At 35.0% G+C, this 25,026-nt stretch overlaps 1 protein-coding gene across 4 annotated transcripts in view; it reads left to right on the top strand.

Moving 5' to 3' along the window:
• The window catches only part of PRMT3 (protein arginine methyltransferase 3), a 122,519-nt gene that overhangs the window by 72,514 nt on the left and 24,979 nt on the right, over positions 1 to 25,026 (top strand). The gene's annotated exons all lie outside the window — the stretch shown is intronic.

Below are 25,026 nucleotides of genomic sequence, written 5' to 3'. Positions count from 1 at the left end.
AATGTAAAACTGTGGTAAAGACCTCAAAAGCTGTTAACCACAACAGTAGGTAAAAGAAAATGGTTAGGAAAAATAACATTTTTTGTTAAATGAAGTCTTTTGCAAAAGTGACGTAGTGTAAAGCAAATTTTTGAAAAGCTAGGGTACCTATATAGAATTACTTCTATTGATAAGAGTTTGGGATAGACTACAAGAAGCTTTATGTTAAAAGAAATTATATTTATCCCTTGATGATCTTGGGTTCATTCTGTATATTTAAAAGAATAAAATAAAAAGAAACAAAACAAGAGGAAAAAACTGATAAAGTCTGTTTAATCTAAAGATTGTAATCAGAATGTTTGTATTGCAAAATAATGTATCAGGTAAGTGCGGCTGCATTTGTCCCTTTGCAGAGTTCCATGCATGTGAAGAGCCTTTTAGATTGCATTTTTATTCCCAGATTGCCTGAATGGTTTTAATATAAAAGTCTGATTTAATAGAAAAAGGTTTAATATAAAAGTCCTCTCTTTGAGGGAAAGGTAGCAGAAGATTGGAAGGGACTTGTATGTGTCTAATCAGTGGCTGAATAACACAGTTCTGTAACTCACCTTGAGAGGAATCTATAGTTTCAAACCATGTTTATTGGCTGAATGCCAGATATTGAAGATATAAATTTTAGTACTTAACCATTTATATTAACTCTTCTGAGATTATTCTGTTCAATAATTAGTTAATATAAATTTCTTCTGATGGTGATAATAACTAACAGTCATTGAACACTTGTATGTCAGGCAACATGCTATTCACCTTAAAAGCATTATTTCATTTAGTTCTAATAACTAGTTGAAGAGGATACTAACACCCCATTTTATGGGTGAAGAAAAAAATTAATCAGTATCATGTTTTATGGAATATCCTTACTCTTTCCTGACCCCAAAAAACCTTCTTGGTAGGATAGTACAAACTGGTAAAGGAACATAGAGAACCCTTAAGAATGCGTTATTCCAGGTGTAGAAGAAAGGAGGTTGCATGTTGCATTTGAAACAGATTTGAAAAGTCTTACTTTTGGCCAGTAGTCTAGCAGTTGTTGGGAGGCAGAGGGAAATAGAATGTGTGTCATCAAAATGTGCTCTTCCTCCAGGTTAGGACTGACAGATCAATGTGATAAAATAAGTCCTACATGCCATCCTATTTGCCACAGAGACAAAGTAGATCTTTGAAAATTTATTTCTTTACCTTTTCAGAGTAAGCTCATAGTTGTTTGATGAAGCATCTACATTTCTTAGAAACTTCCTTTCCTTTCTAGTATGCTTACTCTAACGTGAGCCTGACGTGAGTAAGATTTTGTGGCCTAATGCTTTCATAACATTTTCATTGTTTGTGAATCCCAGCTATCCACCCATATCTATTCCAGCTATCTTTTGCTCTTTGAGGTCATGCCAGTTCCTTGCTCTCTTCCCCTACCTACCGTCTGGAGCTGTTACGCAAGTCTAGTCTCTAAGGCTACTTTTGAATAGATAGATTATTTGCCTGATTATTTGGGAATAATCCATTAACAAAGGTATTAAAAAGGATGAGTGCCTAATTGGAACTTTGTTTCTCCGTTACATAATCAGAAGAATTAGTGGAAATAAGGAAAATAAAAAACAATGCCTACTAAAGAAATGGAGAAAGTTACTTTGGGGAGGAAGAGCGAAGAAAAAGGTATCTAGTTTTAAACTGCTAAGTACACAACTTCAAATACTTAAATGCTTTTTTAATACTTGAAACTTGAATGCATAGCTGAGAACAAGAGGGACAATTTCTCTGAGTAGTTAAGCCCATTTTAAATATATGCATAAACCATTTATTTCTTAATTGAGATTCTAAATTTGTGGCCTAATTAAAATATTAGAGGAAATTGGATTTTTCAAAGTAACAAGATGCTAAGAACACCCCCTTTGCATTTAATTTCAATAGCATGTGTGCTATAGACTGATAGTGGTTTTTTTCAGATGGCTTTCTCCAGTTTGTTAGTGCCTTTAATGGAAAAATACCTTTTTTTTGCAGTCTCCCTCAAAACCATACACACAGACACACAGTCCACCCCAGAAGAAATTTGGCAGCATTTTTAAGTTAATGTTTTTCACTAACAAACTTCATGTTTTAGAGAATTTAACATGATGCAATATTTATATGTAAAGTTTGAGTCTTGGATGTCTATAGTGGTTAAAGTATAATTTTCCAATGAATACTAGTACCACATACATAGCAATTTTCTGAGCATTTTTTACTGTTTCATATATTATTGACAGTTTAGGTCACTGCCTTTGCTTTTATGATAGGGTATGAATGTTTAGTTAGCAACTGACTTTCTATCATATCAGCCTACCTAACACGTCAGTAAATGAACAATAAAGTCCTTTATTTTTGTGGAAAGTTTTTATGTGTTCAAAAGCAATTGGTATAAGGCTATACAATTTAGAACTAATATATTTGATCTTGTGAGTTCTAGTTTATTTTTTAATATCATTGATGTAATTGTGTAATGCTCTCTTACTCTGTGTTCCAGCATTATTTATACTGGCGTCTGTCTGTATAAGCTCCTTAATGATACAGACAAGGATCCTTTTTCGTAATCCTAGGTATACATTAAATGGCTTCTCATACTACCTTTTATATAACAGTGAGTTGTCTACATTAAGAATGAAACTGTTTAAGACGTTTTTTCAGATTACATGCTCACATACATAAATAATATCTTTGACGTGTAAAGTTTGTTTTGATACATCATCTCTTAAAGCAGTCATTTTTATATCTTAATTTCAGCATTATACATATATTTTTTATTCTACCTCTCTGTTATCATGCACTGGAATAATGAGTGGTACAGCAATGTTTAGTTTGCATAAACTTTCGTTAATATGTTTTTATTGTGTTTAACAAAGAATGTTATTTTTCCTAACCATTTTTCTTTCACTACTGTTAAGGATGAACCAATGGATGAAATAAAAAACATCAGACTTTTTACATATTTGTATTTAAAGACCTCTTACAATTAAGTCTTTTATTTTGGATTTCATCAAAGTGCATAAATACGAATTTAGTGGCATTTGAGAGCTATTTAATCTCATCATAACTTTAAAAATCTTTATAGTAATATAGAAACTTATATTAACAGATAGTTTGTTAAACAAATATTACATGCTGACTGTGTGCCACTAGGTACTTGTCTAAAATCTGTGGGCACAAAACAAAGCAAGTAAAACCTATCCTCTGTCCTGAAAAGGCATTTAAGTGAGAGGAGGCAGGTACTGATAACATTGTAGTATGAATATAAAGAAGAAATACAGAAATATAAACAGTGGTCTGGGATTTGGAGCACAGAAGTGAGGTATTTTCTGGTCAAAAAATTATAGTTGGTAATCAAATTTTACAGCCAAGTTTCTATGAGAAAGAAAAAAAGAAAGATTGAAGGGAAATCTAACACATGGTAGCCATTTAATAAATTCATTTTTGGATGATTTCTGTTCACCTTTTTTTTTAACTCACTGATCTTTTCTGTATTTTTTCTGCTGTTAAGATCACCAATAAATATTTTCATTTTAAATACCATGTTTTTTAGTCCTAAAATTTCTATTTTGATTTTTTTGAGTTATCATTTTTCATCTTTGTAACCACTTTGGTCAATCTTTTAATCTAAATTTCTTAACATATTTATAATAATTCTTTTAAGATCTATTTGCTAATTATATGATCCATCTGTAATTCTACTTCTGTTGCTTTTTTTTCTTTTGATTATGAGTCACATTTTCCTATTGTCATATTTTTATAACTATATATTATGCTAGACATTGTATGAAAGAAAGTACAGACTTATGTAGGTAATATTTTCTCCTAGCAGGGCCTCCACTTACCTCTGGTAGCTAAGATGAGGGGCTGATCCCTTTTATCTAATCCAGAGTTGAGCTGAATCAGGGCTGGGTACCACAGCAGTTAATTTACAATGTCTTTTAAGCATAAGATTAGGGTGCTCTTTCTTGCTTACTTCCTGAAAAGACCATCAAAATTAAGCTGAGTTTAGGGAGGAAGACAAAGTCAGGATATTTATGAGGTTTGGGAGATCTGATTTTCAGTGAGTCTCTCAAATGAAGAACAAAGGATTAGAGGGGAGAGGAAAGGTCCTTTTTGGGATTTGGCCTGGGTTATGACCTAGTTGGGAATTGGTACATACAGTGAATAGGGGTGTTTCAAAGTGTATCTTGAAGAGTAAACATTCTAGTTGAGCCTTTTGTTTTTGAGAAAAGGGTATTTACTCCCAGGATTAGTGTGTCACGTTGATTGATTTGTGGATGTTGAAAAAGCCTTGCATTCCTGAAATGAATCCTGTTGATCATGAGGTATGATCCTTTGAGTGTATCATTAGAGTTGGTTTTCTAGTATTTTGTTGAGGATTTTTGCATCTAGGTTTATCAGCGATACTGATCTGTAATTTTTTTTTTTTGACATTTTTGTCTGGTTTCAGTATCACGGTATTGGTGACCTCATGAAATGAGTTCAGAAGTGTTCCTTCCTGTGCAATTGTTTGGAATAGTTTGGGAAGAACAGGTGTTCACTCTTCTCTAAATGTTTGGTAGAATTCACCTTGTGAAGCCATCTGGTCCTGGACTTCTATTTGTTGGGAGTTTTTAAATTACTAATTCAGTTTCAGTAATGGTAGTTGGTCTGTTCATATTTTCTGCTTCTTTCCGGTTCAGTCTTGGGACTGTGTACCTTTCAAAGAATTTGTCCATTTCTTCTTGGTTGTCGATTTTATTGACGTATAGTTGCTCTAGTAGTCTCTCATGATCTTTTGTATTTCTGTGACATAGGTTGTAACTTCTCATTTTTCATTTCTGATGTTTTTAATTGGGCCCTCTCCCCTTTTTTCTTGATGAGTTTGGCTAAAGTTTTATCAATTTTGTTTATCTTTTCAGTGAACCAGCTTTTACTTTCATTGATCTTTTCTGTTGTTTCCTTAGTCTCTATTCCATTATGTTTCTGCTCTGATCTTTATGATTTCTTCCCTTCTGCTAATTCTGGGTTTTGTTTGTTATTCTTTCTCTAATTGCTTTGGGTGTAAGGATAGGTTGTTTATTTGAGATTTTTCTTGTTTCCTGAAGTAAGCTTGTATCACTATAAACTCTCTTAGAACTGCTTTTGCTGCATCCCAGAGGTTTTGTAGCATCATGTTTTCGTTTTCATTTGTCTCTGAGTATTTTTTGATTTCCTCTTTGATTTCTTCAGTGATCCATTGGATATTTAGTATCATATTGTTTAGCCTCCATGTGTTTGTGGTTTTTGCAGTATTTTTCTTGTAGTTGATTTCTAATCTCATCACATTGCAATTGGACAGGATGCTTGATACGATTTCAGTTTTCTTGAATTTACCGAGATTTGTTTTGTGACCCAGCATGTGATCTATCCTGAGTGTCCCATGTGCGCTTGAAAAGAATGTGTATTCTGCTTTCAGGTAGAATGCTCTATAAATATCAATTAAGTCTATTTGGTCTAACGTGTTTTTGTTTCCTTATTGATTTTCTGTCTGGATGACCCATTGATGTAAGTAGGGTGTTAAAGTCCCCTCCCATTATTGTGTTACTGTCAATTTCTCCTTTTATGTCTGTTAATATTTGCCTTATATATTGAGGTGCTCCTGTGTTGGGTGCATATATATTTACAGTTGTTTTATCTTCTTGGATTAATCCCTTGATCATTGTGTAGTGTCCTTGTAACAGTCTTTATTTTACAGTTTATTTTGTCTGTATTGCTATTCCAGCTTTCTTTCGATTTTTTCTTTGCATAGAATATCATTTTCCATCCCCTCACTTGCAATCTCTATGTGCCTCTAGATCTAAAGGGAGTTTCTTGTAGACAGCATATATTTGGGTCTTGTTTTTGTATCTGTTTAGCCAGTCTGTCTTTTGGTTGGAGCATTTAGTCCATTTCCGTTTAAGGTAATTACCAATATGTACATTCTTATTGCCGTTTTGTTAATTGTTTTGGACCTGTTTTTATAGATCTTTATTTCCCCCTTTCTTCTTTTGTTCTCTTCTCTTCTCTTACGATTTGATAACTATCTTTACTGTTATGTTTGGATTCTTTTTTCTTTTTTATAGATTTTTGGTTTGCAGTTTCCGTGAGGTTTTTGTATAAGCTGATACATATATATGTCGTGTGTGTGTATGTGTATGTGTTTGTGTGTGTGTGTGTATATATATATATATATATATATATATATATATATATATATATATATATAAAATTGTTTAAAGTTGCTGATCTCCTAAGATGAAACACACTTTAAATAGCCTGCATTTGTACTCTCCTTCCCTCATGATTACTATTTTTGAAATCATATTTTACATCTAATTGTTTTGTAGATACAGATGATTTTACTACTTTTGTCTTTTAACCTCCCTACTAGCTTTGTTTGTGGATGACTTCCTACCTTTATGTTTGCCTTCAACAGTGAGCTTTTTCGATCAGAAATTTTCTTGTTTCTAGTTGTGGCCTTTTCTTTTTTGCCTAGAGAAGTTCCTTTAATGTTTGTTATAAAGCTGGTTTGGTGATGCTGAAATTCTTTTAGCTTTTGCTTATCTGTTAAGCTTTTGTTTCCTACATCAAATCTGCACGGGAGCCTTGCTGGGTAGATTATTCTTGGTTGTAGGTTTTTCCTTTCATCACTAAATATATCGTGCCACTCCCTTTTGGCCTGCAGAGTTTCTGCTGAAAAACCAGCAGAAAAAAAACCAGCAGAAAAACCAGATAGTCTTATGGGAGTTTCCTTCTGTGTTATTTGTTGCTTTTCCCTTGCTGCTTTTAGTGTTCTCTCTTTATCTTTAGTTTTGTCATTTGATTATAGTATGTCTTGATGTTCTTCTTTGGGTTAATCCTTTATGGGACTCTCTATACTTCCTGGACTTGGGTAACTATTTCCTTTCCCAGTTTAGAGAGGTTTTCAGCTATCTCTTCAAATATATTCTCAGGCCCTTTCTCTCTTTCTTCACATTCTGGGACCCCTATCATGCAAATATTAATGCTGTCGATGTTTTCCCAGAGGTTTATTAAACTGTCATCATTTTTTTCATTCTTTTCTTTTCTCTGTTCAGCAGCAGTGATTTCCACTACTCTGTCTTCCAGCTCACTGATCTGTTCTTCTGAATCATTTAGTCTAGTGTTTATTCCTTCCAGTCTGCTATTGATTCCTTCCTTTTATATATTCATAAAAATATAAAATAATTGTTGTTAGTTTAGTTTATTCCATAATTAGCAGTGGATTCTGTCTGAAGTAAACCAGGACAATTAATACAATACAAGATGTTTTATTTTTAAAGGGACCACAAAACCAAAATTTTTATCTCTGTATGGAGCTGATTTTCAAAGGGACAGAAGTGGTCTTTGATCTTTCTGAACCACTTGTCTTCAAATTCCTTTGAGGATGTGATCACCAAGGCAATCTGGACCGCAAGGCCAACACACTTTACCTCTGTGTGAACCTCGTCTCTTATTTTTTTTCTGGGATAATATCTTCGCCCATAACCTGTGCTGTCAACAGCAGGTTTTCATTTCAGTTATTCTATTCTTCATCTCTAGCTATTCTTTATATCTTCTAACTTTTCAGTAAAACTTCTAACTTCTTGTTCTGTGTATCCATTCTCTTTCTGAGTTCTTTGATCTTTTCATCATGACTTGGAACTGTTTCTTGGGTAGATTGCCTGTCTGCACGTCACTTAGTTCTTCTAGGGTTTTATTTTGTACCTTCGTCTGAAGCATACTCCTTTGCTGCTTCATTCTGTCTAAGGTGCTATTTGTATTTCTCTGAATGGGGTAGGTTAGTTAGGTTTCTCAGCCTTGAAACAGTGGCCCTCTTTAGAAAGTGTTCTGTGCGTTTCAGCAGTGTACTCCCCTCTCGTCACCCAAGCTGTATGCTTAGGGTTTTACCCTAAGAGGACTCTGTGGGTCCTTCTGTTGTGGCAGGCTGACTATATGGCAGACTGGTAGGCCCCTGGTCTGGTTGGTGCCTGGCCCTGCCTTGTGCGGATGCTGCTGGCTGCTGTTTAGTGGGGCCTGGTCATGGGGTGACTGGTTGAAGAATCCTAGGGGCTCCCTAGAGCTGGCTGACTGGTAGGCGGAGTCAGGGTCCTAAAGCCTCTGGAGCTGTTGTCTATGCAGTGGCTGGTGTAGCCAGACCTTGGAATTTGTGCCGGTCTCCTGGTAGGCAGAACTAGTTCCTGAAGTCTGGCTGCAAGGCCCAGGGATCTCAGAGCTTGTTTCAGATTGTTGGGTTGGGGCGAGGTGGGGTGGTCCATGACACAGTTGGATAAGGGGTCCAGGGGTGTCCAGAAGGGTGTGTTGCTCTGCTTTTGGGCCAGGCCAGGGCCCAGCGAGTCCCAGGATAGGGTCTGGCCTGCATTGCAGGATCATAGTTTTCTTGCTTCTGGTGTCTAGAGGCTTGATCTGACTTCTTGATGGCAGGGGCCAGTGCCTGTCCACTGGTGGGTGGAGCTGGTCTTGGCCCTCTGGTGAGCTGGGCCATGTCTAGGTGCAAGCCCAGAGGCGGCTGTGGGCTCCTTACTCTTTAGGCAGCCAGTCTGTTGATGAGTGGGGCTGTGTCTGCAGGCTGTTCGGTGGGGCCAGGTCTGGGAGCCAGTAATCCAACATGTCAGCCACCACAGCAGCAGTGTTCACGCAGCTACGTGTTCCCCCGTATGTCTGACCTGTGGCTTTGCTGCTTTGCCTCAGCATTGGATAAGTGCTATCAGTTATGAAAGCCACTGTTTCTGTTTGGTCAACTAGGAATGGCTCATTCTTCTCTGGAAATAGTTTATTTAGACCTCTTTACCTCTGACGCTTTTCAATGATTCTAATGAAAAATATAATAATTGTTTAGTTTACCCAGTTTTGTTGTTGCTGTTGTTATCTCAGAGTGAGGGGAGAGCCTTTTGCAATCATCTATATCTACTAGAAACAAAAGTCCCTGAGTACATTGTTTTAAAAGCCCAATCTGGAAAATCCTACATATTTAGGATTTTTTAATATTAGGAAAAGTAAATGAAAATAAACAAAAGTTAGTGAATGAACTGAAAATAAATTGTATGTTACCTCTCAATTCTCATTTTGGTTTTTCCATTTAAAAAAAAAGTGACATACTTGATAAATGGTAGACACATATGCTTAAGAGTCACTGATAGTTAAGCTTTGGATGGAGTCAGAACAAGTCTTGAGTTACAGTTTTCCAAGGCTAATGCACATGTTATTAAAAGAAATGTTAAAATGTTTACCATTCAAACTTTACTGATTCTGTACTCATGGTGCTCCTTATTTTCATTTTATGTTTTAATTAAGCTTTAAATTTTTCTGATGGCTCAAGAAGAAGCATCAAGATGAGCCCATTTCTTTGCGGTTGTGTTCTTTAAGTTTTCTTTTAAAAGCTTTTGAAAAATCTCTAACAGTAGAAGCCTACTAATTCTAAACTCATTCCTTGGTATTAAATCAGTTCTTAGTACTTTTGAGTGTAAATTGACCTAATTTTGACCTTGCGAAGCTAATCAACTAAAGAAACTAATTATTTAAACACATCTGTGCTGCTTAGAAATAGTAAGATTTGTCTTGAACTTGCATCATAGATTTTAGTGGGACATCTGGTATATATTTTAATAGGCTTCATTAAGTAAATTTTATGTCTAAGAGGAAGAGCATTTGTAATGATGTGATTCCACGTCTACAGTCAGTTTTAGGTTTCTCCTTAAATGAATGACTGTACAAATCTAGAGCATGGTCCTGAACTTCCTACTCTTCTCTGAAACCTGAAGCTTTGAAGTTAGGCTTTGATGGTGTTGTGAATACTTAAATCCCTTTATTTATTCCCAGGAACTGTTTTTTGAGTGGTATTATATGTTAAGAGCTGCAAGCCATTGGGAATATAGTAATAAACCAAAACAAACAGCTCTTCTATTCCTGAGGCATTGATGGGGGAGATAGATATTAAAATTCACTTTATGAGTATTAGATAATACCAAAGAATTACTGAGAATTTGGTTTTGTGTGGTAAAGGCATTGTAGTTGTATAAAGAAATGTTCGTAGTTTTCAGAGATGTAAACAGGTAAGGGAGAAATGACATGATGCCAAGGTGTGCTTCAAAATAGTTCATCAGAAATGTGGGGCAGAGGGAGAAGAGATGAAGTCAATGTGCCAAATACTGGTAACTGTTGAATATAGGTGATAGGAACTCAGAGGTTCTGTAATTGTGTATCTGTCTGAAATTTTTTATAGTTGGATCTTTTAAAAGAATCATACTAATGACAGTACTCTAGGAAATGCATAACGGTGATGGGGCAGAGGTACTGTGCTAAGTTGTTTCCATAAAACTCCGCTACCTGCTGTAGCTACCGAGGCTCAGCGCATGCTTACCCTGTGGCTTTACCTTTTCACTCTTAGAAATGGTTTCATATGTTCACCAAAAAGACATGTACAAGAATGTCTGTTGCAGCATTGTTCATTAGAGTCTTAAACTGGAATTAAGCCAAACATTCATCAATAGTAGAATGGATAAATATGTGCAGTATGTTTATGGAATAATATACATCAATGGAAAAAAAGTGATCTTAACTATACACTATTACATGGATGAATTTCAAGAACAGAATGTTCATGAAAAAAGAAAAAAGAAGGCCAGATACAGAGAAGTGTCAGTATTTACATTTACATGACAAACTAAGCTAATATAATGGTGATAAACATCAGAATAGTGGTTACATTTGGGAAGGACTTAATCATTGGAAGGGGAGCAGTGAAGGCTCTGGGGTGAACCCAGCAGTCCTGAGACATGGAGACCAGTGTTTAAGGACGGTGGTGAGCTGTCCAACCGTTTAGCACCTGTGCTGTTTGCTCTCTTTTCCTTAGACCAGTGGGAAAGAATTGAAGTTTTTAAGCAGAGAGTGGTGCAATCAGAAGGGCACTTTGCAAAGATCATGGATGGAATATGGAGAACAGTTAGGGGACCAGAGTGGGTATGGGAGGCCTATGGGTCAGTTGTTACAGGCAGGGACTTACACAAAGGTAGTTTTAGTGGAGATGGAGAAAAGTGGACATATTTGAGAGCTGTCTAGAAGGTAAAATTGCCAGGACTCAAGGATGGATTAGCTAATGAGGTAGGAGAGAAAGAGTTAACAGTGGTGACCCCCACGGTTTCTTGCTTTTACAGTTTGAAGAATGGCGGTACTATTTTGTAAGACAAAGAAACCTGGTAGATGAACAGGTTTAGAGGTGAGGATCAGAAGCTCATTTATTGATATGCTGATTTTGAAACACCTTTGAGATATACAAGAAGTGATATCCTGTGGGGATTAGAACACTCTTTTGTGATCTGTCTTGCCAAGTCAGACTTGTAACATTTTCCTTCCAGATATGATATATCAGAATCAAAGGCAATCATAAAATCACATAAAACACTCTTGAACTAGGATATGTTTTCTAACCTGTGCTACTTCTTGAGATTAATAGGCTCTAAAAGCTTTCTTTTCTTTCTTAAGCAAATCCAATGAAGTAGCATTATGTGCAACTAGAACTTAATCCAAATTAACTGTTCAGGTAGAAAAAAAGAGCGAAATGATGATCTAATTAGTGCAGATAAGTCTACCCTCCATTTTATTAAATGAATATGTGCCCCAAAATGAGCCTCAGGTGGGAAATATGTTGGCTGTTTCTACACTTATCATCAGCTTCCAAATAATTCTGTAGTATGAGAATCAGTCTGAACTGCATGTGATTTCTTGTCTCTAAAGGTATATTCAGTAGTCATCTTTATGCAGAGAGGATACCTTCCAAGACTCCCAGTGCATGCCTGAAATCAAGGACAGTACCAAACTCTGTATGTTTTTTCCTGTATGTACGTACCTATGATTAAAGTCTGATTTATAATTAAGCACAATAAGAGAATATTAAAATTGCCAGCATCACTACTCTTGCACTTTGGGGCCATTTTTTGAAGTGCAGTAAGGGTTACTCGAACAGAAACACTGCAACACTTCTCTAGTCGATCTGATAACCAAGTTAGATGCTAACGTGATTAACAGGTGGGCACCATAAGCAGCGAGGATATGCTGGACAAAGATGATTCAGCCTGGGCGGACAGAGCAGGAAGGCATGAGATTTTTTATCTAGACACTACTCAGAACATCATGGAATTTAAAACTTATTTATTGTTTATTTCTGGAATTTTCCATTTAATATTTTCTTGGGTGACTGAAGCCAAGAAAAGCAAAGCTGCTGCTAAGCGGGGACTACTATATTTTTAATACAGCAGGACATTCTGTTACAAGCCATCTTCTTCATCCTGAGTCCAACCAAAGGAATGGTGATTTGTACCATTGCCACAAGAACTGTTTGTCTTGAACATACTGAGGAATGGTTTGTATTTCACTCTCCAGTGCCAAATGTTAAGGGATTTTCCTGAGTGATTTTAATTATCTGAGATTTTTCAGTTACGTGACTTACCCTCTACATAATATATGACTCTACTGTAAAAGGATTTGTTGTCTTATATTTAAAGGGATTCTGTATAATATATTCTATGTAATATATTCTGATATTTTTAAGATTTGATTAAAGTCCAGGTGTACCCTGTGCTTCATCTACAAAATGTTGGACATTTCTACTTAGTCCTCTTATTTTTCATTTTTCCCAATCACAGAGAGTCTAGCCTTCTAAACTGGACCCCTGAGGATTTTAGCCTTTTAAAATCTGAATTTCTTCAACCCATTCTCCATGTTTAGTTGCCTTCCTGTCTACTTTTGTTCTCTGTCCTTGGAAACATACCACTAAGAAAATCTTAATTTTTAAAAAGATACCTTCTCACTTTATACTAACTTTATATGTTGATTAAGTAGAAAAGTGGGAGGAATCACCTGCAATATTAAATCATTATTTAACCTACTCAGAGAGAATGCAAAAGTCCACAAAATGAGGAACTCTGAAGTTGAGTAAAATAACTTGTTCTTAGAGTCAACAGAGATTCCTGTGCTTGATCCTTGTTTAAAAACTATGCTGTAAGTAACACCTCTGAATCTACATTTTTTAAAATTCATTAAAATTGGTTCTAAAGTCTCCAATTTAGTAATACTGTGAAAGGATTTGAACATAAGTTCTAAAATACAATTTGAGTGAAATGTTGACATTCTTAAGCTACATTACAATCATAATTTAATTCTAGATAGGTATAAGGTCATGCCTGTCTGAAATCAGCAATACACAGGGTCAGGATAAATTTATGAAAGAAATAATCACACTCAGGCAGGACTAAACTTTTTATCGTAAGCACAGCAATAAACATGAAAACCAAATAATCAATAATAGTGGACTCTTGATTAGAGATGTCAGGGGAGTCGTCCCTGGACTTATCTCAGCGGCTGCCAATTAGCATTATTAGGTTGTGATAATAAATAGGTTTGACCAGGTATTTTCCTCTTTGATTCAGGCAGTGATCTCTAGAGTAATGACCTGTAAGGAAGTAATTTCCTTGGTTCAGATTCCCTTTTTCTTATGGTCTGGCAGAAACCATTGTGAATATTGGCATTCAGATCTTCTAAAAATCTTAAAGCACCTAATGTTTCCAGACATCTGATGTATATGCATGTAGTCACAGGAAGGATCAGTCCTCATGAAAAAAAGAGTCAAAAATTTGAAAAATAAATTTTTGTTATATGTACCAGATGGCTCAGAACTTAATATTTACCTAATAAATCAGTCATCTTTTCTAGAAGACCAAATGAGAAAAGGACCAATCTTGGAATGGAAGGGTGTTTTCTAAAAATAATTTAAATCAGTGAACTCTGACCTATTCATATCCCTGAATAGCTAATATTGGAGAAATGAGACCTTTCAAAATGCTGTATTTACGCAAATCAGGTGCTTCTCAAAGCAAAATCACTTCCTTTCTACCTACAGTTTTGCAAAGAGTCACATTTTTAATTTCTAGATCACTAAGACAGGACGTAACTATTACAGCATGCCCTTTCCTTTAACAAGTGATATGTCCTGACTGTCCCTAAAGGTTACACCATAGTATTCAATCTGATTTCTTTTTTCTCTTCTCCTCCTCATCCTTTTATTCAGCATCCAACCTCATGGATATGAGGTGGGCCAGAGACCATAATCAAAAAGAACACCTGAACTTCCACTAACTAGTAGAATTACCTTTGAAAAGTTGCAGCCCTAAATGGCAAATGTAAATGAATATTACAGAGTTTTAGTCTTCACCCCAGATGTTGGATGCTGTTTAGAAGGGCTCAGGTAGGGAGGTGGTGTAGCCGTCTTTTTACTTCACTTTTCAAAAGAGAAAAAAATACTTACTCATTCTGGAAAGTAAAGTATATCACATCTTCTACCTGCCCGCTTTTTCCTGTCTTTCGGGTTTCTTTCAGTACTCCATCTCTTAGTTTATACTTCTAAAGATTCATAGAAACAAATAGCATTTGATAGAGCTTGATCTCCTCCTTGCCACAAAAATGAGTTTTAATAGTTTTCGGTTTTAAACCTCCACAGCAGTCACAAAACTGATTTCTTTTTTGTTCTACCTTGACCTTTTAATTCATATCTACTATTTTGTTCTTAAAATTAAAGATACAATGTTTATTTACCATTGATAGTATTTTCTGCCATTTGAGTAACTAGGAATGGGCCACAGAGCCTTTAAAGCTTTTAGAGAACATTGGAAAGCAGCTTGAAAAATATAAGAATATAAGGAAACAGCAGCCATTGATGTCGAGCGGTGAGAAACTGATGATGTGAGGTGGCAGGAGGTAGAAATCTAGAGGAGCAGTGGGCTGCAAGAGTTTTTAAGTGGCAAGCACACACTGAGTTTTTAAGATGACTTTTCATTTAAGCAACATGTGTTGAATACTAGTGCTGTTTAAGACGCTGTGAAAACAACAAAGAATGTAGTCTCTGACCCCAAAGACCTTCATTTAGTGGGAGAGACCAACATATAAATAGGTAATTATACTATGGTATACAATATATATAACTACACAAAAGAATTTAAATAATACAAGCATATATAAAAGATATCTTTGACCTGGCACACTTACTCATTTTTCCTTGACAATCCTGCTCATATTTAAAGTTTTACCTTAAGCATGGCTTCTTCCAGAAAGCCTTCCTAATGCCATATGCAATAAATTACTGGGGAGAGCTTAATTGTTGTTGGTACAGACATCTAAGAATATTACTCTAGAGTAGTTGACATCAAATACCAGTTTTGAATTTAAGAAAAACAGGAATTTATAAGAGAAGTTTAAGCTTCATGGTTTTCTTTTCCTACAGGTTAGTAGGAATTGAGCATATTGTATCACTTCATCATTCTTTTATTTGTTCACTCAGTTAACAAATCTTTATTAATGTCCTGTAGTCCCTGAACATCCCAGCCTATCTCATGCCTTTGTAACTGCACAGTTGTTTTCACTAAATGTTTAGACTGAATGCCCAGTCATTGTGCTTAGGCAGTGAAGATAGGGAGGTGAATGAACACAGATGCAGAGGGATTGCCCTTAAGGGCCTACTGGGGTTTACAGTTGAACAAAAGACATTAAACAAGAAGCATTATGAATATGGAGAATGTTATTACAGGGAATGCAGAAGCATTTAATGGGTGTATTGTAAGCTACTCTATGGGATTGGCTGCCCAAAGAAAGTAACATTTAAGCTGAGACTTAACAAGTGAGAGGGAGGTGGTGTAGAGAATAGGGAGAGTGTTACAGGCAAGGGGCCTTAGGTGGGAAAAAAGTTTAGTGGTATGTCTGCCTTCTATAATAGTGGGCTGTGTAAAATGGAGTGCCCTTAAGCTGAGACCAACTACCAAAGCTGAAAAAAAAATACAGAATACTATATGTTTGAAAGTATCAGAGAAATTAATAAAGCGTTACCAAGCCAAGACTCAGAAAAGAAGGGAATCTAAAGAAATGAGACCGACATTTGAGACAGCTTTTGCCCTGCAGGTGTTTACCGATTCACAGGAAGCAGCTGAAAAACTTGTGTAGCCCTTTTGATAGCCTCAAATAGTTAGGAATTAAAAATGGAGCCCTTAAAGAATTCCCCCGTGCTTTGCCTTGGGACCCTGAAGGACTGCACTCAAGAATAGGGCAAAACTTACATAAATGAGCCCTTGCATAGATTGCAGCCCAGCTTCAAATCATCTGGGTAGCCCAGGAAATTCTCAAGCCCCACAATTAGATTAAGATGACCTTGGTTTTTGCTAGCACCTCCAGGTTCTTGCAGAACTGAGATTCTTTCTAGAAGGTTGTTATTATAGATCTGAACTTATTTCTACAGTATTTCATATATAATGTTCAGAACATAATCAAAGGTAATCAGTCACACAAGGGCCCAAGACAGCATAAACAAGAACCAGCTAAAACAGGCAATAAAAACAGAGCTCCAAATGTCCCAGGTATTAGATATATCAGATATGAACTTTAAAATAACTGTGCTTACTAAGTTCAAGGACAAAAGACATTTCAAATTTCAAACAAAGAATTGGAAACATTTAAATTATAGCAGATTTGAAAAAGAGTCGAATAGATATTCTAAAACTGAACTAAAGATGAGTTTAGCAGTAAAATTAAATCCCTGGTATAGAAGGGATTATTGAACTGGATTTATGTTAGAGGTAAATATCCAGAAGGAAGCATGGAGGCATACCAGAAGGAGGCACTGGGAAGGGCAGGAGACATAGAAGATACAAGGAAACATCTAATATATGTTTACATGGAAGTCCTAAGGGGAAACAAGGTGAGAGTATTTCAAACAGTATTTGAAGAGATAATGACTGAGAATTTTCCAAAATAGATGAAAGACAGTGAGCTACAATTTGAGAAGCACAACATAATCTGACAAGGAAGAATTTTAAAAATTCATCCATTTCTAGGTACATACCCAGGAAAAATGAAATATATCCACACAAAGACTTGTTCATAAATGTTCATAGCAGCATTATTTATAATAGCTAAAAAGTGGAAGTAATCCAGATGTCCATCACCTGAAGACTGAACAAACAGAATGTGGTATAGCCATACAATGAAATATTGTCTGGTTATAAAATGAAGTGGAGTACCGATACATGCTACAGAACGTATAAACTTTGAAATGGTAAACCTTGAAAACATGCTGAGTGAGAAAGGCTAACCACAGAAGGATTATTCCATTTATATATTCCATTTATATGAAATGTTCAGAATAGGCAAATCTGTAGACAGGGGTTGTGAGAAGGGGTATGGATACAGGGTTTCTTTCTGGGGTGATAAAAATGTTCTAAAATTAGGTTGTGATGATGGCTGTACAACTCTGAATATACTTTTTTTTAATTGAATGATACAGTTTCTTTAAATGGGGGAACTTTTTATGGTAGAATTATATTTCAATTGAAAAGAGAAGAGATTCACACCTAGATACATCCAACTAAAACTATAGAAACTTAAGGAGAAAATTTTTAAAGCCTCAGTGGGGCTGTAAGTAGAGCGTTGAAATTACCTTCAAAGGAGCAGTAAATAGACTGGTAGAGGATTTCTCAGCAGGAACAATGGCGTTGGAAAGACAGAAGATCATGCAGTGATGACATCCTCCATGTGCTGAAAGAAAATAACTGCCAACCCTGAATTCTACCCAACCGAAATAACTTTTAAGAATGAAGCTGAAATAAAGCTATTTAAGGTGAACAAATAAAAAGAGAGAATTTGTCCCAGGAAACCTCTCCTGAAGGAGATGCTGAAGAGTATATAGGCAAACAGAAAATGATCCCTAACGGAAGGCCAGAAATACAGGAAAAAATAAAAATTACTAAAAGTGGTATATATGCACACAGCAGTAGTTTCACTCCTAAGTATACACCCAACAGCACTGAGCACCAAACCACAGCATGTGTGCACCAAAAGACATTCATAAAAGAATGTTTATAAAAGCATCAATTTAAAACTGCTTGATTCCTGTCAACAGTAGACTGGATAAATAATGTAGTCATAGATGTCTCACAGCCATGTAATGGTTTAGGTAATATACAGTAGTGTAAGTGAATCTCAAAAACAATAGGAAAGAAAATTAGCCAGGCACGAAAGACTACATAATATATGTTGAAGTATGTAATAGGGGAAATTAATCTGTGCTCTTAGAAATCAGGATAGTTATTGAGATAAGTGTTGCTGAGGATGTGGAGAAAAAGGAACCCTTGTGCACTTTTGGTGGGAATGTAAATTGGTACAACCACTATAGAAAATAGTTTGGAGGTTCCTGAAAAAAATAAAAAATAGAACTCCATGTGATCCAGCAATCCTACTTCTGGCTATATATCCAAAGGAAATGAAAACAGGATCTTGAAGAGATCTCTGCACTCCCATGTTCATTGCAGCAGCATTCTCAATAGTCAAGATACAGAAATAACTTGTGTCCAGCAGCAGATGAGTAGATAAAGAAGACATGGTATGTGTATACAATAGAATATTATGCCGCTGTGAAAACAAGGAAATCTTGCCATTTACCACAACATGGATGGAGCTTGAGGGTGTTACGCTAAGTGAAATAATTCAGAAAAACAAATTCTGGATGACATCACTTGTACATAGAACCTAAATAAAAAGGCCAAACTCAGAAACAGCAGAATGGGGATTACCAGGGGGTGGGGGATGGGAGAAGTGGGGAAATGTTGGTCAGTGTTAAAAACCTCTAGTTACCTTCTGGGAGCCAGTGTACATCATGGTGATTGTAATTAATAATACTATGTTATTTATATACTTGAAGTTGGTAAGAGAGTAGACTTCAAATATTCTCACCACACAAAAAGAAATAACTATGTGACATGGTAGAGGTTTAGCTAACATACCAGTATGGTGGTAATCATTTTGGAATTTATGAGTACATCAAACCAACACGTGGCTCACCTTACATTACACATTGTTCTGTGTCAGTTATATCTCAGTAAAGCTGGGGTAAAAATCAGGATGGTAGTTACCCTGTAGGGGCGCCTAGGGTTGCCTAGATGCATACGGGAGTTACTGGGATGCTGGGATGTTCTCTTTCTAGATCTGAGCATGGGTTTCACAGCTATATTCTGTTTGAAAATTCACCATGATGTACATTTCTGTGCACTTTTCTGCACAAACATTGTACATTAAAAAGTCTTTTTAAGTGAAAATATTGGTAAATCTCAGTGAATATTGAATCTATAAAACAGTAATATTTTGTGTTTATAGCTGGGAAGAAGTGTAGATGAGTTAGGCCACGTAAAGTGTCAATTTATGAAATGTTAGAATTAACGTACTTAAATTGTAGGCTACAGAGAGGTGATCCCTTCTGCTCTGTAAAACCCCTTTAGTAAGCAGTTTTGAAATTACAAGGGAGTAGTCTAAATTTTAAAGGAACTTCAGTTATAATTTGAGAATATTTTAAGTAGATTAGATATTATTTTGAGTTTTTCAGTGAAAATACCTTTTAAAAATATTCTTAGACCTATTGTCTATTTTGCTACTTTCCGTACTACTTGATCTATTTCTAAACATTACTCAATTTGGCGATATCCTTTGAGAAGTATATGGCACTTAATGTGTATTGTTCCCTAGAGGAATCATGAAAGAAAGAAAAGATGCAAATTTCCTCTTGGGATGAAAACAGAAAATTGAAGAAGGACGAGTCTATAATTTAAGCTATAGTTAACATTGGGAAAAAATCATAGTAGGTGATTTTCGTTCTTGTTGATTATATCTTCTTAGTTTAAATACCGATTATCACTAGCAGAGTTCATGGTCTTTATGCAGCAGCTTTGTGTGGCCTGTATTTGTGTTTTCATCTGGTTGGTTTATATACAGTGCTGTAAGTTATAATAATCATTTTTATGCATTCTCTTCTTACTCTTTCTTTACTTGCTTCAGACTCATCATCAGTTAGCTTTTGAATTCCCTATTAAGATTTTGAAAGAAATACTCCAACAAAAAATGAATTATATTTTTGTTATAGTGATTCTGCTGCATGGATTACAAGCACTCTATCTCCATGCTTGGATAAGCTCCATCAAAAGCACATTATCCTCCTACTTCTGTGGCCAGCTGCCTAATTGTATCTGCTGTAACCACATGCTGTTGGAACATGATACCAATGAAGAACAGAAATGATAAATTACTCCCTGCAGGTGATAGTGATAATGATAATTTTTAATTTCCTTCTTCCTCATAAGGTCTAGTCTGATCTTATTTCATTGGCTGCCATCCTGTTACATACACACATGATATGTCCTCTTTAAAGAAATGTGATGTGAGTATCGCATCAAAATACATGGGGAAGTAATTCATTTTTATTCCATGTCATTGTTCTTCAGATGCACATGTGTAAAACGAACTGCATCTACCTTTGTATGTATGGGATAAAAAATGCAAAATGGCTTAAAACAGGTTTTCAAATGATTCAGTTTACAAATGCTTTGAGTTATTTTCTTCCTTTTTGTGAAATCCACAAAGCAGAAACAAACAGCTCTTTCTGAAACTATATTCCAATACTTAGGACTATTTCAGATGCACAATAAAACTACATGTCTATTTTATTTCCCTGTGTACTTCAAAGTGATTATGGGAGATTCTCACCAAATTACAAGCGTAATCGAACTATCCCAGAAATTTACTGTACACATATATTTTCCTTCCACTCTCTTCCCTTTTGTCATCATCACGGTTATTCTGAATTACCACTCATTCTTTCTCTCAGTCTAAGTGACTCTTAAAATTTTCCTGATTGTGGTATAAGTCAGTGAAATTTTATTTGCTTATGACCTTGCCTTTGCAGATTAACCCAACTCCTGTAGATATTTGATTTCAATGCATATTTTTTCCCTTAGCATTCCCTTTGCCCCTGACAAGAGATATATGTGGAACAAAAGAGAAATTTATTCTGTGGTCAGGCCTTCAAACCTATCTGATCTCTTTCAAGCACATGTCAAGCTGTGCTCCAGTTATTTATTACCAGTGCTTAGTAGTCATCATTTTCAATTTCCTTATGGTTGTTGTTTATTCTTGTATTTGAATGGCTTGCACAGAGTGAGTGTAAGTTCATTGAAATTAACATTTAAAAGACCTCGAGACAGCCTGTCAAAGTGATGGTAAACAAGGTGGTGAAACTGTAATTGAAAAATAGTTGCATGTTGATGATCTGCAGCAAAATAGTTTTGTCCCCAAATCAGCTGCCATATTTGGATTATTTATAATGGCTATGCAGAAATAAAAATACCAATCATAATTTAACTAGTTTATATGACTATGTTTCAAGTTTAAAGTTTTTTTCTCTTTTCTTCTGATCTCTGTTTTAATTATCAAGAAACAATTATACAGAAGGGAAAAAAAAGTGCTAGGCCTTGCTTGTGTTTGAGGGTAAATACCCATTTTAAAACCAGATATTCCTTTCCCAGTGGAAGAGCAAGAATCTTCCCTTACTCAGTTAAGTCAAAGCTGTCTGATGAGTACATTATCTGCATATAATTTTAAATCTCAGGTGAATTTCTTTCTGACTTTTCCTCATGCTTCTGCCTAATGTTTGCTGTGGAACTAATTTTAATACTACCCTCAACCAAACATCAGGAAGGTTAATCTGCATGAGGAGTTGGAGATGCTATAATGTACTTCAAAGGGAACTATAAGATAGATGTGTTTTTCATTTTTATTTTTCTTTCTTATTTTATTTGTCTTCATGCTTATAAACTGTTCATTTATTAGTTACCCCAAACTGCCCAGTATTTCTTTCACTGCATTTTTGGGTGTCTGGGAAAGAGTTAGTTTCTTTTTTGATTTTTAACTAAATTTCATAGATAGTTGGATTTTGAAACTGGAAGGCAATTGTAAAATATCTTTGTATTCTCAGATCTTTTTCTTTTTCTTTTTTAATTTTGTTGTGAACTCATGTATCAGCCTCTCCTCTTCGTTAAGACCTATATTCTGTAATTATAATTATAAATAAATATTGTATTTATATCTATTTATTTATATATTATATATTCATTCTATATTTATTATTATATTTTATACAAATACTGTGGAGTTATAAATACAATTATAATTCTGTAATGCTCTACTATATTAATATTACTGGGCTGTTTTTCACCAGAGTTAAATACATGACATTTCACTTTGTGAACTTTATATATTTCAGACTCAGGTCACATTTTCTGATAATATTATAGGAGCTTCTTTTAAACTAGAATTTGTTGTTTTCATGAAAGGTTTTATTAGCTTACTAGGGTTCCCACCCCCCTTTCTTTTTTGGTAACATAAGTATAAGGAGTACATAAAACATACATATAACTTAAAGAATAATTATAAAGTGACCCTCTCCCCATGAAACCCACTTACTAAAATCTTTAAAAGTCTTCTTAATGTTTTCATAGTTTTTGTTACTATTACTTTTCTGTTACATCTTTTCTCCTCTACTTGCTACTTTCTCTCAGTTTGCTTTTGCTAATCTCTTCATTGGAAAATGTTATTTTTGTAGAATTACTAGTTAAGGAAAACCTGTAATTCTTTTTCTTCAAATTCATTTAGTTCCTTCTACATACTAGACACTGCCCTAGCCCTTGGGGGACAGAGATGAGTGATCACAAGGGAAATAATACAACGATGATTGCTGAATTGTATGCTTCTCCATGCAATACTATAGATTATTTAACTGAAGTATTATTAAATATAAATTATTATCACAATTGTTCATTTTTATGGGAAATATAAATTATAGATAAACAAAGAATATGACTATTCCAAATCTATCATCCACTTTCAGTAGCTTGTGAAATCTTTCCATATATATATATATGTGTGTGTGTGTGTGTATCCATTCACATTTGCATAACAAAGAGTAAGTGCCCATAATATATATCTTATTCTTTTCACCAGATAGTGTATTGCAGCTGTTTTTCCAAATCAATAAATATTTACCTACAGGATTACTTTTGTTGGCTAAATGGTATTCTATTATTTGTAGATTTTATTGTTCATTAACTGATCACCTATTGACCTATGTTTAAATCTTTGAAAGCACACTTATAATTTCCATAGAATAATTTTTGAAAGTTTTGAGTTACTGGGTCAATGAGTATGTACATTACCTGAACATCTTGATTGAGTGCATAAAAACAGAAGAGTGCAAACATCGTAAGTATAGTATGATAAAATTGCATGAATATACCCAGCACTCAGCCTATGAAACAGAGTATTACCAGCAACCAAGGAGCCAACCATGTAACCTCTTATTGCAAGGTTAACTACTATTCTTACTTATAACACTGTAAGTTAGTTTTGCTATTTCTGAATTTTCTAAGTAGCTAAAACAGTTTTTTTAAACATGTTTGTTAATCATTTGATTTTTCTTTTGTAAATTTCCTGTTTTGTTTTCTGTTAATTTCTTTTGATGTATTGCTTTCTTATTACTTTGTGGTAGCTTAATGTACAAAGGACAATGACCCTTTGTTACATATGTTGGAAATATTCTCAGATCCCTTGTTCATCTTTTAGTTTTTATACTAAAATTTAAATTTTTCTTATATTAAGCTTCTGCCGTGTGTATGATGCTTTAAAAGCCTTTTTCACTTCCAAATTTTATATAAACACTTGTATGTATTGATGGAATTTCATTCTTCCTCCCTCCTGCCTCTTCACCCCTTACACTGATATTTGTGCTTACATGTACATACATTGAAAATCCACCAGATGATGATATAGTTTTTGCCTTAAATAATCATAAATATTTTAAAGGAATTCAGCAGAAAAGGTAGTGTTTTATATTTACCCAACTATTTATCATTTCTGTTATTCTTCTGTGATTTTTGATGTTTCAGATTTCCTTCCCATATTATTGTCTGTCAGCTTGAAGAACTTCTTTTTTCTTTTTATTTTCATTGTTTTCTTTTCTTTCTTTCTTTCTTTTTTTTTTTTCCAGTGGACATACTGGGGATTGAACCTAGGACCTCATGCACTCAGCATGTGCTCAACCACAGAGCTATACCTACCCCCTCCCCCCAGCTTAAAGAACTTTCTTTAACATGTGTTCTAAAAAGCCTGTTGGTAATGAGTTCTTTTAATTTTCCTTCAATTGGAAATATTTTTATTTTGCCTGACTTAACTTCAGATTCACTGATTCTTTTTTTTCCCTCTATCATCTCCATTCTGCATTTCAGCCCAGGAAGTTTTTTTGTTTCAGTTACTGTATTTTTCAGCTTTAAAATTTCCACTTGTTTCTCTTTTTATACTTTGTATTTATTTCTCTACTGAGAAATTCTGTCTTTTGATTCTTTTTAAAGTGTTCTGTGACCTCATTACCATTACCTCATAGCAGCATAGTTAGTTTTTGCTCTAAGCCTTTGTCTGATAGGACCAGCATCTGGGTCGTCTCAGCACTGACATCTGTTGATTGTCTTTTCTCTTGAGAGTTGGTTCCTTTTCCTGGTCTTTGTATGTTAAGTAATACTAGATTGTATCTTGGCTATTGTGCAGACTCTTAGTTGAGTTATAATAATCTGGACAATGTTGATGTTTGGTATTAACAGGCAGTCAACCCAGTTAAAGTCAAAACGTAAGTTCTGTCAGCAGTGCCTTGGCAGACAGTGGTTCAGATCTCAGCTGCATTCTCTGAGAGTTTGCTGTACTGCTTTGGGTCTCTCCTGCGCATACGCAGTGTAGGGATTAGTCTGAGACTTATGCAGGCTTTTCTATTTGACAGAATTATAAATAGTATTTTGATTCTCTTGGTATCTAAAGTATAATAAACCTCAAGGTTAAATACTGAATTTGATTTGGACTCGATCCATATAAACCCTGTGGATCAATGAAACTCCATATTCTTAACAAAAGCAGTAAAATACACAAATTAGCTTTATAGTGATTTTTCAATAATCAGTTTCCAGTTTTTTTTAACACTTTATAAGCTTTATTTAATGTCAGTTTTAAAATAGATTAAGTAAAGTTAGTCCCAATAGCGAAAGAAAAAGGAATGGTATGACTTAAATTTTAAACAAA

The sequence above is a fragment of the Camelus ferus genome, chromosome 10 (assembly GCF_009834535.1).
Source record: "Camelus ferus isolate YT-003-E chromosome 10, BCGSAC_Cfer_1.0, whole genome shotgun sequence".
Taxonomy (NCBI): domain Eukaryota; kingdom Metazoa; phylum Chordata; class Mammalia; order Artiodactyla; family Camelidae; genus Camelus; species Camelus ferus.
This window is presented reverse-complemented; position numbering and strand designations above follow the sequence as displayed.